Raw genomic sequence first — 13,522 nt, forward strand, 5'->3', positions numbered from 1 at the left:
AATGTGTAAGTAAACAAATGAAAACATTAAATCTTTTTTCAGTTTTCAGAAAGCTACCACAGGAATTGAACTGTATGTATTGTACCTCATCTTTAACCCCATTCCCACTTCAGATGTTTCTGATACTCCATATGCCAATCCGTCAATTCCAGCCGTGGCTTCATGCTTTACTTCACCTAGCATGGTTTGCACTCTGCAGTTTAAGTCTATTCAGACACTCAGGAGTGCTGGTTGGAAATGTTAAGTCACTCTTTTGGTGCTTCTTAAACTATCAGGAAAATTCAGCATAAGTGCAGGTGACAAACCTGTCCCACTCAGTTTGGGTAGGGAATTCCCTGAGCAAACGCAGAAGCCAATGAAAAGAAACTTTCACAACTGTGTGTCTGAAGAAGATGGTCCCTCTACAATGCTCTAATTCAATAACTACATGCCTTGAGTAAATGAATGATTTCTAATTTGTCAGACCATATTCACAGTGATTTCACCTCCCAAACGGAATGTTGCATCCCAGCTTGAGAAACTGATGGATCGTTCTTGTTATCTGCCTCAGAGCTTCCTTGCTGAATTCTGAAGAGAAGTTATAGGGGGAAATAAATTCAGAGGATGAAGTGGCTGAAATTAGAAACCTTTAGATTTAAGGCTAAATTACAACACTTCACCTTTCTCTCTAACTCCAGACCAGAGGGGATGTGAGCATTAGGCAGGTGCTGAAGTGCCACCAGGCTCATGTCACAGGGCAGAGCAGTGAATAAGGTACACAAAAAATCAACAGTTTTATACTTTCAGAACTTTTAACTCTCGTGCTAAATGCCCTACAGCTCTGCACCTTTTATATGCAGGCACAGGTAAACTTTTAGCATAAGGGTGCTATGTAAGTGACTGGCTATGTGTTGGTGAGAGAGAGCCCACCAGGATATACAAAACTCAAAGCTGACATCATGTATGCATTCAGGGGTTAAGGAGAAAGATGAGTTATGAGTTACTTCTGTTTTGATTCTCTCTAAACATGGAAAATGTAGTGGAAATGCTAAGTCAGGGCTTGAAGCAGTGATTGAGCACCTGCGAGGAAGGCAGGGCCAACCCAAGGGAGCTCAGGTGTAAGCAGTGCAATGCACCTGAATAACAAGAATCTGAGTTCCCAGACATTATTTAAGCATTGGCAATGGAGGTGAGAGTATCTCTTTAGGGAATCCTGTGTATCTGAGGCTTTCTGAAGGTAAGCATCTTCTTTTCCATTTTTTTCCTCTCTACCTGCTGTTGCATTTGAGCAAATCTTTGCTTTCAGTGGCCTGGGATCTTGCTGTTCTGTTGTCACTGTTGTACTTTTTTTGTTGTGTTACTGATACATTCAGGAAATCAGTCTGTAAGCTATAGTAATTATTCAGTTATTTCATTTTATTTTTTGTTCAAGTGAGCACCTGATGTGAGTTCTATTAAACCTTTTGTCTGTAATAACATTAGCAGACTCTTGGGTGCATTTTCTTGTGGCTGTCTCTGTAGGGAGCATGCATCTACATGTGTAACAATGGCTGTCAAGGGAAAGCAAATGTCACATCACAAACAGAGCTCTCTGAGCTGCCTTGCAACACCACCTTGGAATTAGCAGACTTTTATAAGCTCACAGGGTCCTATAGGAGGAAAATTGCAGATTTTTCTACTTGTGCTTGTGAAGAAGTAGCCTTCCTGGAGTGTTATAGCCAATAAATTATTCCTAAACAGAGTGGCCAGTGCCATCGCTGATACCAGTCCTCAGGAGACCAATGCATCAACTGTGAAATTTGGGCATATCGCCTGGCCCAGTAAGGAATGTTTTCCTGCAGGCATAGCCCTGGGAAAGGACAGAGTGGGAATGACTGAGATCATTCATTTGTTTAATTGTGAATAAATGTCATTAAGATGAAGCTGCAGGCAAAGTTAATTCTCTTATGTATGAGAATATGTATGGCTCTGCCTATGGAAAAAAGTTTCCCTTACCTCTTTACCAAATACACTCCTTACCACTAGTGAGAAGCAGGAAATAGGAAAAGTAGAAAAGCAGGAATAACTGTGAAGTAATCATGGCTGAAGATGCTCCCAGAGTGGGGCAGATACATCTGGATGCTTTTTGTTCTGCCTTTCCTGCACCACGTTGGAATTTGCACCCAAAGCAGGAACCAATGGAGTGTCTCCCAGTCCACGCAGTAAAATTTCCCACTTGTTTAACAGAGGAGACTGGTCTGCAGGTCAGCCTTGATAGTGGACAGCAAACTTGAGCTTTCCCCTTCCTGACACCAGAAGTGCAGCAGTTCTGACCACATGATTCTCTCGTTATCACACAGATGTGTTAGTACTACAGCATCAACAAGAAGTTATTAAAGTGTCTTTGGCCATTGAAATCCTAAAGCAATCTGTTCACGCCAGGGAAACCCCTTTAAAACAAGTATTTCTCTTGCAAACCATAAGCACAGAGGAGAAGACGCATCAGATTGCTGTGAGATAAACGAAGCTTCACAGCAGTCCTTCTCAGCTATTAATAAAAATTCTGTCCATGCAGAATGTTGGTAGTATTTTACATTAACTTACAGAGCTTAGATCTGACAAACCTGGCAAGCTCAAAAACAGGTGCATGTAATCTATAATCTCCTCCCTGGATGTATGTTTTTATCAGGATACTGTGGCTTCCAAGGCAGAAGTTGTATAGCTAAACTGGAATTGACTTTATTCAGGACGTATATTTATGAATAAATACTGCAAACAGTTTAATATAAATGTCAGCTAGGGAGAGGATTTCATCTTAGCAATATTCAGAGGTTAGGACAATATGTCACCGGAGATATTTTGTTAATGGCTATATACTTTGCACTCTGTACAATGGCTGCATAAATTATGAGAATTTTGAAAAGCAACTCTAACAAATTGTAAAGTATGTCAAAAGGTGTTTATAAAATGCATTAAATTTATCTGTGAGATATTCAGCAAAGAGAAGGACGCTGTTGGAGTGGAAAGAACATTGTTGAAAACAGCTCTTATAAAATCACAGCCAGTATTGGGCATCTTGCAAAGCCTCCACTATGGTGAATTTCTGCCTCAGTCGTTAATTTTCATGTCTGAAAGCAACCTTGCATAGTTTATTCTCATGAACATGAGAAAAACAAGCACCAAGAAAGGGAATAGTTATTTTGTAAGTTCAGATTGATTAATAGTCCTTAACTTCAGTACTACGGTAGGACATCTTTCACCTGTACTGCTGAAAGAAGTAATAAGCAAACATGTAGTTCTTCCTTAATTATATCTTTTTGCAATGTGGATGATAACTTGAAGAAATAGAAGTCAGCCAATCAAATCACAGAGCAGTAGAAAGGTCAGATTCTTACAGCCTAAATATTGAGAATTGTAAGAAACGTGCATTCATGTTCCAAACTGCTGCTTTCTGAAAGAGTTTTTAGTGAGAATAGCGAAAGCAATCTGTCCTGATGACAAAAATTGTAATGAGACTGTTCTCCTGCTCTTTAAAATCTCTTCAGTGAGGGGGAATATGCTTCTGTATCAGGTCCATAAAGTATTCAGCTCATGCCAGCAGATTACACTTATCAAGAAATTCACACGATCAATCACTCTGCCTGTCGACTCTCCATTAGGAAAATGACTGTGCTGAGTCATCAAATCACCTGTCCTGCCTTCAAGCTGCCCTGCCACAACTGTTGTTTCCCTTCTGGCTTATAAAGCACGTAGCTGTGTTCTCCAGTGGGCGAGAGCAATTAGGAAATGTACATGAACAATCACAAATAAAAGCTAAGCAAGCCTATCTGAACTATGAGACTTCAAAGCCACCATGAAAAGAACGTGTCTTAGCAAAACCATCACATTTTTTCTCTTACGCTTTTGGATGAAGATGCTCACAGCTTGCTGTCCTATCCATCCTCTTGGAGCTGTAGGGTTATCCCAACTGTTCCAGGCTGTGCTAGGACACTGGTACCATCCTGCTGCCACTCATCTCAATGGGACGTTTTCAGCCTCCTTGCCCAGCTCTCAGTGAACCCCATTAAGGAATTCTCAATACCCAGAGAGCGTCTCTATACGTAAAGAACACTGTCAGAAATGTGTCTAATGATTTTAATTCCTCATGAGCAGCATTTTTAAAGCTTGCTAGTGTTTCCTTGCTCGTGTACCTAAAATATGCCTAGAAGATAAATGTGTGTGAAAGCATTGTGTTCTCTTCCTGGCTTCTCTGCTGCATATTTCATCAAGGATGTAAAAGCAAATTCAGATTTCCTTAAGAATTAAAAATTACATACTTATTTTTTTCCTTAATATATCACCTACCATAATTAATTTTTGGTAGCAGCAAGTGATCAATATGCAAAGGAGATAAAGGATACTATAAAAGATCTTTTGAGTATGTCAACGGTAAAAGAATGACTAGGGAAAATGTGGGTCCCCTTCTAAATGAAGGGGGTGTTCTGGTGATGGGGGATGCTGAGAAGGTGGAGATAATGAATGCCTTCTTTGCTTCTGTCTTCTCTGTGGGAAGTCCTACTCAGGACTTGTGGACTCTGGGGGTAAGTGAGTGGATATGGGGAATAACTTCTTCACAGTGAGGGTGACGGAGCACTAGAGCAGGTAACCAAGAGAGGTTGTGGAGTTTCCTTCTCTGGAGGCATCCAAGACACACCTGGATGCCCACCTCTACAGCCTGGTCTAGGAAGCCTGCTTTGGCACGGGGGTTGGACTAGATGATCTGTAGAGATACCTTTGAACCTGTGATTCTGTGATGTGTTACCTTCTAGGTGACCACATCTGAGCATATCTTCATACTGACATCATGGTTACCACTGAGCATGGTAACAAGAAAAAGTTTTTCTTTCTGTGATTAAAAAAGTAACAATAGTCCCATGGTTTTTTACCATTGCAGTTCCTCTTTCTCTTCCTGTCTTTCTATATCAAGCCTCATAGTAAGCGATTATTTCTATGCAAACGCTGTGTAATAGAAGTATAACTTCTCTATAACCTGCCTTTCCTTAGGGAGATCAATCTGCTGTCTGTTTGGCTGTGGTTTCCAAGTAAAACAGTAAGCTGCAAAATTTTATGCTATTAGTGGCCTTCTGCATCATTTACATTCTCATGTATTGCTTCTGATTTGGGCACACTATTAATTTTGGAGGAGCAATAATAATCTTGTTTATGCAACAGCTGAGATTTTCCAGATTCAATAATCTGAGGTAGCTGGTGCTAACACCACAGAGACCACATCAACCATGCTGCCTTGCAGTATTATCTCTTAAAATACACAGAAAAACATGTATAAAAGAGATGACTGCTAGGTGGGAGATAGTTGGTAGGAACAGTTAATTGCAAATTGCTCCATGTTCCCTGATCTGCCTGCAAATGTCAAGGCACCCAGTGACCGTAAGTGACCATTTGGGGCTAAAACATGAGAAAGTAGTGCACAATTTATGTGGTCGCTGTTCTCTTGAGCAGGAAGAACCTTGATTGGCAAATACCCTGCTCCTTCTGCTCTGCATGGCTGGGACTACAAGGGCCAGATCTTTCTGTAGTGATCATGGTGTGCAGGGAATTCTGACGGAGGATAGCTGTACCACCAGCTGAGATCTGGTGTGTTACCCTTCCATATTTGTGCCCAGTCACCTAAGGCAAATAAATAAACAACATGAAGCCTTTCTAAGTGTTATAATGCTCAGAACAAATGTATCAGTAGCTACTTCCAGAAAGCCTGCATTATTTGCTTTTACACGTTTTATAGTAATAAAAATAAAATAGTTTTGATCTTTCCTGATTTTAAAGTGTTACCTTATCATGAAGGCCCCTAAAAGCTTTGCCTTTCTTAACATCAATCATAAGTGTGAAGTTTCTTGATTGCCTTTCATGTGCAAGGACCTGGAGGTAGTCTTTTCTGCAGCTGCTGCATGGCAGCACGAAGCAGGTACCTGGGCATAGTGGAGGAGGTGAATTTCTAATCATTAGAATCAAAAATTGCACAATGTTTCTGTAATTCAGAGGAAACAACTCCTGCAGGAGGAGACTTTTCATGCAGGAAGCCATAGCTGCACAGTGGCTTTTGAAGGGAGAGAGGAGTGGAAGCATGGGGTAGTAATGGACCTTCTGCCTGGTAAAGGACAATTCAGAGAGACATTGAGGCTGTGAAAGCTAGTTCATTAATTATACTGTGAACGATCTCAAATAATTTCTAGCTCACTTCCTGATATAGAAAATGCTTTTGAACATAGACAGAATATTACATTTCCTTTAATGGTGCTTTTAATGGCCAGAAGCTACAGCTTTTGCTAGATGCACACTTTCCAAATGAGATCCAATTTGTATTCATATCAAACTGATAAAGACAAGAGCATTTACGCTCAGGATTATTGTAGTATCTTCAGCAAACAAACATGTTTCTGCCCTTATTTCCAGGGGCAGAGTCCAGCATCCTGAATACCCATCTCCTTCTCTCAGTGGTTAGGGACCTAACCTTATGACCACCAGCACTGCTCATGCCCCAATTCCCAATTAAAAAAGTTTTGCTTCCTCATTTAACATGACTGTTTGGAGAGAAAGTGGGAAAGTCTCACAAACAGGTAGATACATGTTTTGTGTCAGATTAAATGTAGCCACAAAAGAAGAGACTGGCAGATTCTGAGCATCAAGCTTTTTTACAAGTCAAGTATCTTTTGTAACAGAAAGAAATGGCAAACTGTTAGCTAAAAATAAAGGAATTAAGTGCTTCATTTCTTCAGAAAATTTACACAATTGAACAAAATCTGCCTGAAACAAAATTTCTTTCAGACCAGGGTTGCCCAAAGGTAATTGCATAGAGATTCCTATTTTTCAAAGTTTCAATGTGAAGAATGATTAACTGTACACACAAAAAAAATATTAAAAAAAAATATGGCTCATGAAATATCTATAAAGTCCTAAAAAATATTCGCATGAAATTTACCATTTTTTTTTTCTTTCTTTTTGTCAAAGTCTGTTGTTGTATTTCACCTGGAACTGCTCATCTCTCATCTTGTCCTTGGGGATGTGCATGATACCAAATGCAACGCTTCTGGTTCATGAAGCCTTTTAGCCTCTCCCAACAGGCAAATCCTTCAATTAATAATGTGCTCCTCTCTCTAATGGAGGATGATTATATTTTCTAAAAACAAAACAAAGATTAAATAAATCAATGCAAAAAAAGTAAAGAGAAAAATCCCTCCACTAATCAAATAGAAATACAGCAAAACAAGGCAGGAGTCAGAAACTGGGAGGCAGACCATCCCTTTGTGGTTTCTTGTGTCTGCAAGTGCCCCTAGGTTCTTACACTTCCTCATTACTGCTATGTTTTAGGTTTCAATTTGCTTCTGAATTTATTTACATGCCAAAATAAGACTTAGGCTGCTAGATCTGCATATTCTTCAGTCAACTTGCACATGCAGTTTTCCTGCTGCTGACTTATCAGAGACTTGTTTTAAGGAGAGCTGTGATCACTGTTGGAGCTGCAGTTGGATGTACTCCCTTTTTCAGACTGGGAAGAATTGAGCCCTGATCCGTTTGTGCTAGAACTGGTTGGAAGTGTGCTTTTAGAACCTTGTGGGAATTTAAATACATTAGCCTAATTAAAATTGTTGCTTTATTTGTTTTGGTAGGCACTCCCTTTCATCTGCATGATAATGATTTTGCCTCATCACTTCAAGAAGTGTCTGTGGGTGGAAACAGTGAATGATATATTCATATTATGAGACTCTAAATGACTACAAAAGACTTTACATTGCTGTGAATCATCCATCTGCAGTGCTGCATTATTCAGAAATTAATGCAACCCTATAAATGAATAATGATTTAAATGTACTTTTAAAAATTGTTAATGCTCCAGCATTTATTCCTTCTCTGCATAATCTGAAAATTGATTATGACTATGACTAGACCTATGTTCTTCATTTAAGTTATGCAATGGTAATGTAGACAACAATGAGAACGGAAAGAGTTCCAGAAGACTAACACTGGGTTTATAATCTTCAGAATTCCCTAGCCAAATTTACTTGAATTCAGAGGGTATTACCACCGAAAATCCTCGTAAAAGACTGTAGGCACTAAAGAAAATTGATTTCTGAAGTTAATGAAAATGATCCAAAATAGGTGAGGATACATGTCAAATATATCAGAATAATTTGACCATGGAAAATGTTTTGCTTGCTTTCTGTTTTTTTTCCTGTTATCTTTTTTTATAAATCGAATGATGAAAGGAATCGTAATACAAGGAGCCACATGAGCAGCTGAAGTAACACAATCTAATTTCATAAGCATTTGTCTGAGGATGATCTCTCATGTAGGTTACGTGATAAACAAAACAGGATGAGTGCAACCAGAGCTTTTATAACAGTGGGCTCTATAAAGGGGCCTCATGTCTCTGCCTGGATTTTTATTTTTTATAAAACTAACAGCATTATGTCTTTGTTAAATTGAGACAAGATGGATAGATTCCAAAGGCAGGGAGTTAACAAATGCAGAAAAGGAGATAAAGAGATGTCATGTATACCTTCAGAAACCAGGATGGAGTCAATATGATAGTACAGCACTGCTCACCACTGTCCAGAAAGGATGTTAGAGCACAGTAACTCAGACTGGGCTCCACATCCCATCCCTGCAAAGCTTATTTTGTTACAATCACTGCGTGTGTACTGGGGTTTTTAGCAGGATGTGACCAAGATCAGAATTGGTTATATTCATTTATATGAACATCACACAAACAACATAAGAGCAGTGTCCTTAGGCATATGTTTTAAACCAGGTATTATATAAATTATAAAATGTTTTTCTGGTCAAGTCATAAAGCCAATTTTTAAGAAGACCAACGATAGGAATTTGTTTTCTTTGCAATAAAACAAGCATTATCTACTAATTCACTTCTCTGAGCTTGTTTCTTTCCTGTGCCAAAATGGAAGTATGAAGGACAGACAAATGTTTAGTGTTTTCAATGAAACTGGATACTTAAAAGAATCTTTGGTCAAAGAAGAAGGGTTCAATAAAGCCATTTTCTGCTAGCATTGTTTTATATTCTGCAAGACCCTACTAAATTACTGTAAATTATTGATGCTGTAAAGAGCATGAACCTTACTAAGGCTACAGTCATTGAAGTCCCCTTTATTAAAATCCTGTAAAAATCATTGCCACTTGAGCAGCAGAATTGAATTTGTATCAAAGATATCCTAAAATATTGCTACCCACCTATCAGTCTACTATGGTTTCGAATTTCTTAGCGTTTGATAAACTCACTAGAATATTCTTCTGTTAAAATCTAATTCTACTGATAAACTGTGATCCTGACGTTTTTCTCCACAGATGATTTACTGTACTAGGCTGAAAACAATACTGCCTGTCCTAATTCATCTTAGCCAGTGAATCTTTATCAAAGGACTTCATGAATGCTGGGACTGTGCTGTTAGCTCAGCCTTTGCTACAGGACCATCCTGCAATGCAAATCATTTTCAGATGAATCCAAAGGATTCTGCCCAACTGTCACCATTCACCCACTCTTTCAATTATGAAGTCACATGGTTCTGTTTTATAACACAATTAATACCACAAGCAAGCCTTCAGATGTGCAATAAGTGATCATAAATGATATCTGCAAAGGAATATTTCTATTTCTGCAAGTTATTTATTTGTATGGAGTCAAACAATTTCTCAAGATTCCTTTTAAGGATTCTACGTTTTTCATAGAAGGTAGAGGTGTCTAGAATTTCAGTTTCTTCATAAGGAATGTCTATGAATCTGTTAAGAAATTTTCCCCTTCCAAGATGGAGAACATTAAATCTCAACGCTAAATATCAGCCAGCGACTGAAAAACACTGTTCTCATGTTAATATAGGATGGGATCTTCAGTGTTTCCTCTTACAGCTGGCAGAACACTTAAACTAAAGAAATCAGAGTGTCTGACTTTTTTTTTTTTTAATTCTATTTTGTTTTTGTTACTTTATCTATTTTCTAATTACCAGTAGTGGTTTCTGAATTGAGCTGCAAAAGTGAATGTTACACTGAGCATAAGCAATGAGTCCAACTCTTCCAGTGCTTGCTGGGCACACACACAGATAGAACATAACTGATCTGTCTTGTGCTGTCCTGGTCTTCAACATTAAAAGCAGGTAACCTTAAAATAATTTCATGTTACTTCTTGTAAAGAATTTCAGGTCCCAGTTCTTGAGAGCTTATCTCAAATGGTCTAGGAAACGCTTTATCTTCAACTTGTAATATTAAACAGGGATTACCATGATTCATAAATTATTCTCTTTTTAATTTTCAAGACTGACAACCGAGCCAACTTTTCAATTTAATTAGGGAAATTCTCTGTAAGAGATGTATTTTAGTCAAGTTTTGTTCTCCACAAGTCTCACTGTAAGTTTCATTCTTTATGCCAACAAACTTGCTTTCTCAGAATTTGCCTTATGTAGATAACATAAAATGTTTCATTTTGTGTATTTACATTTATCTTGAAAGATGCTTTCAACTCCTCCTGTCTGGTAGGGAGATCCATCACTCTTCCGAGCTTCCTGAAGGAGCACCTTACTCAAGCACTGACGTTTAAAGGACACAAATTCACCATTACAAAACCACCTCTCATCAGCACTTCAACTCCCACCTCTAGGCCAGAAATTCTGCCATTGCATTTCACTGACGGAGCTACATCATGGAAAGGCCAATTAAAAGAGGGGCAGAGAAATAATGAGGGAGGGAGGAATAAATGGATTAGTTGAATGTTTAAAGTCGCAAGCTCTATATGGCATTCCTTAATTAATCACAGATTTTTGAAAGAAATACAAAACATCTTTTGACTAGAAGAATGTTAGACATTAAACTTTAATTACTTCTTCTCTGTAATTTTCTGCAAGTTCCTGAAACAGAGAAGTCATTGAATCCTTACTCAATGGCTTGCGAGTCTTAACTATGGATTTACTGCTATTGATTCATAATATAGTAGCCTAGGAGAAATAGACTGAGTTGATTAAAATTACCCATTTTTATTAAATTATATTGTAATGAATTCTCCTCTAGTTGAACAAAAGACACATTAATGCAATCTTAAGTTCTCCTATATTTATATGAAGAATCAGAAGCAGGAAAATATATGGCTGGTTCTGAACTTAACATGTGTTGTCTGTTCTAATCTCAGCTGCAACTGCAAAAGTGATATTCCCCAAATTGCATCAGTTGGATGTACACAGTCTGAGTACATGTATTGCTGTAACTGCAATGCAACTGCAATATCCACAATATACATGATGAAGTATGTTATTATTTAGTCTCTCTCTTTTTTTTATTGTTTTTTTGTTTTTGTTTTGAGTCACAAAATAAGCAAGGATTTGAGTTGTTATATTTGAAAAAGCTATTTAATTCTAGTTACAGAAATATGATTTATTTTATTCCTGAATTATGCATGCATTACTCTTATGACTGGTATGAGAATTGCTAAGTCACGGCCTGAACCAATGGTCAAGCACCTGGTAAAGGAGCACAGGAGAAAGCAATTCACCTGTATGACTGGAAGAGGTGGAACCAGGTTCCACCCCTCCCTAAACCAGATCTAATGGATGACTGCTACATAGGCAGGATCTCTGCCTGGAGATCCCTTCTTTTGAGTATTTAGAGAGCCTGGATCCTTGGGACAGGTAAGCAAATCTTTCTTTCTTTAATTCGATTTTGACTACCACTCTTTTTTGAGTAATTTAGAACTGGTGCTCTACCATTGTTTTTCCTTACAACTGGTAAAACCACGAATAGTAGAGTTTGTCATCCTAACTATTTATGCCAACATGTATGTTTTCTGGGATCTACGGATTTTGGTGAGATATGCTTTTGATGTATATGTAGAGCTGTAAATTTTAAACCTAATTATCTACCTAAATTACTGTCTATGAGAAATTATAGGAAATCATACCTTATTAAAAATAACTCTGTTGTAGAAAGAGCTCAGTTATTAAAATATATATATATATATATATATATATATATATATATATATATATAATCAAACATTGAAGCAGTGACAGGTAGACACGGATGATGAGTAAAGTCCAGAGAATGAGGCCAAGGACACTGAGGAAGTAAACATTTTTGGAACTATTATTGTATGAAAATAAACATTGGCTCTATTCCCACATGCATACAGCTTCATAGATGAAGTTTTGACATTTGCAAGTGAACTGGGATGATTAAATTGTACCAGTATATCTAATGATTCCCATAAGCCTATGCCTTATTTTAAGAATTTTAAGAATTCAGACTTTGAAAACTAACAGTGTTCCCAGTTTACTTATGTGGAAGGCTTTAATCACTTCATCTGTGCAGCCACCAAAGGTTAGCACTGGTTTTGCTCCCCTGAACACAACCACTTCTGCAGACCTGGAAGGTGAGGGACTGGGAGCCGGTGTCGCTTCCTCCTTTGATAAACAGACCTTGTGAAAGAGTTCTGGTGATGGTTGTGGAATCCATGGGCCAATTTCAAAGAAATCTGATAGCTGAATAAAGAACTAATTGCTATTTCCTGGGAATTTCCTATTATAGATAGCTCAGAGAGGGACCCTACAACTGTTGCCTGCTCAGCTCATGCATGGAGTGAACTCAAAGCTTCCTCTTCCATTTGAACAGTACTGTTTTCTGAAGGTTTGTGAAATAACAGAATTTGTAAAAGTGAAAATATGATTTTGTAGTCCCCTTCCTTGATCTGACTTTTATCACAGTTTTCTTTGTCTCATTTATAAGTATTTCCTTCCGGGTACTGTCATCCTTTTGGTACTTTCCAAGATTGCTCCGTGAGATGTCTCTGGATTGCCTCTCATTATTCTCACTTTTCTGTAGATTATATAGAAGGATACACTCTTTATTTTATTTTATTTTATTTTTTTGTCTGCGTATTTTTTTTTCTTGTTATCAAGCTCATGGCTGTGTGTGCTTTTCCCCAGCAAAACTTAGCAGCAAAAGGTACAAAGAAAGAATTAAATCATTCCAATTTTATAGAAGTAGGGGTTTAGGTAAAAGAGAAAGCAGGTTTTGAACAATTTTATCCTAATAACTACTGATCTCACTGGGGAATTTCTGTAGCAACCAGCATGTCACTGCCAAAATAGTCTGCAGGAAGGGATTATAGGTATATGCAGAGATAACAGAATCTTCGTATAAATCAGTTAAATAGTCAATCAACCAAGAGACACAAATCCATAGGAATCCTGGCTTCATTAGTTTCACTGCTTACAGAATGACTTGGATTTTCTAATGGTGCTTTAATCCTGTTAGATTTCAGAGGCAAAGCAGTTATGAGATTGAACTAGAATCTATTCCTTTTTATGCATCATTAAACAACTCCAAAGTGAATTAATTATATCTGATCAACCCACAGAAGGCAATGAGGCCATGGAAGGTGCAAGTTAGGAGTTGCAAAATATTTATCCCTGATGACATGGCACCAGAAAGAAAACTGTTTGACTTTCAGATCCAAGTGTGAGCTGCAGATCTAAGCATGAGTTAGTAGGGCTGGTTTTACTGAAGTAACTCT

This window comes from Cyrtonyx montezumae, unplaced genomic scaffold (genome assembly GCF_038088225.1).
Source record: "Cyrtonyx montezumae isolate F1298 unplaced genomic scaffold, pur_monq_1.0 scaffold_5, whole genome shotgun sequence".
In the NCBI taxonomy this organism is placed as follows: Eukaryota; Metazoa; Chordata; class Aves; order Galliformes; family Odontophoridae; genus Cyrtonyx; species Cyrtonyx montezumae.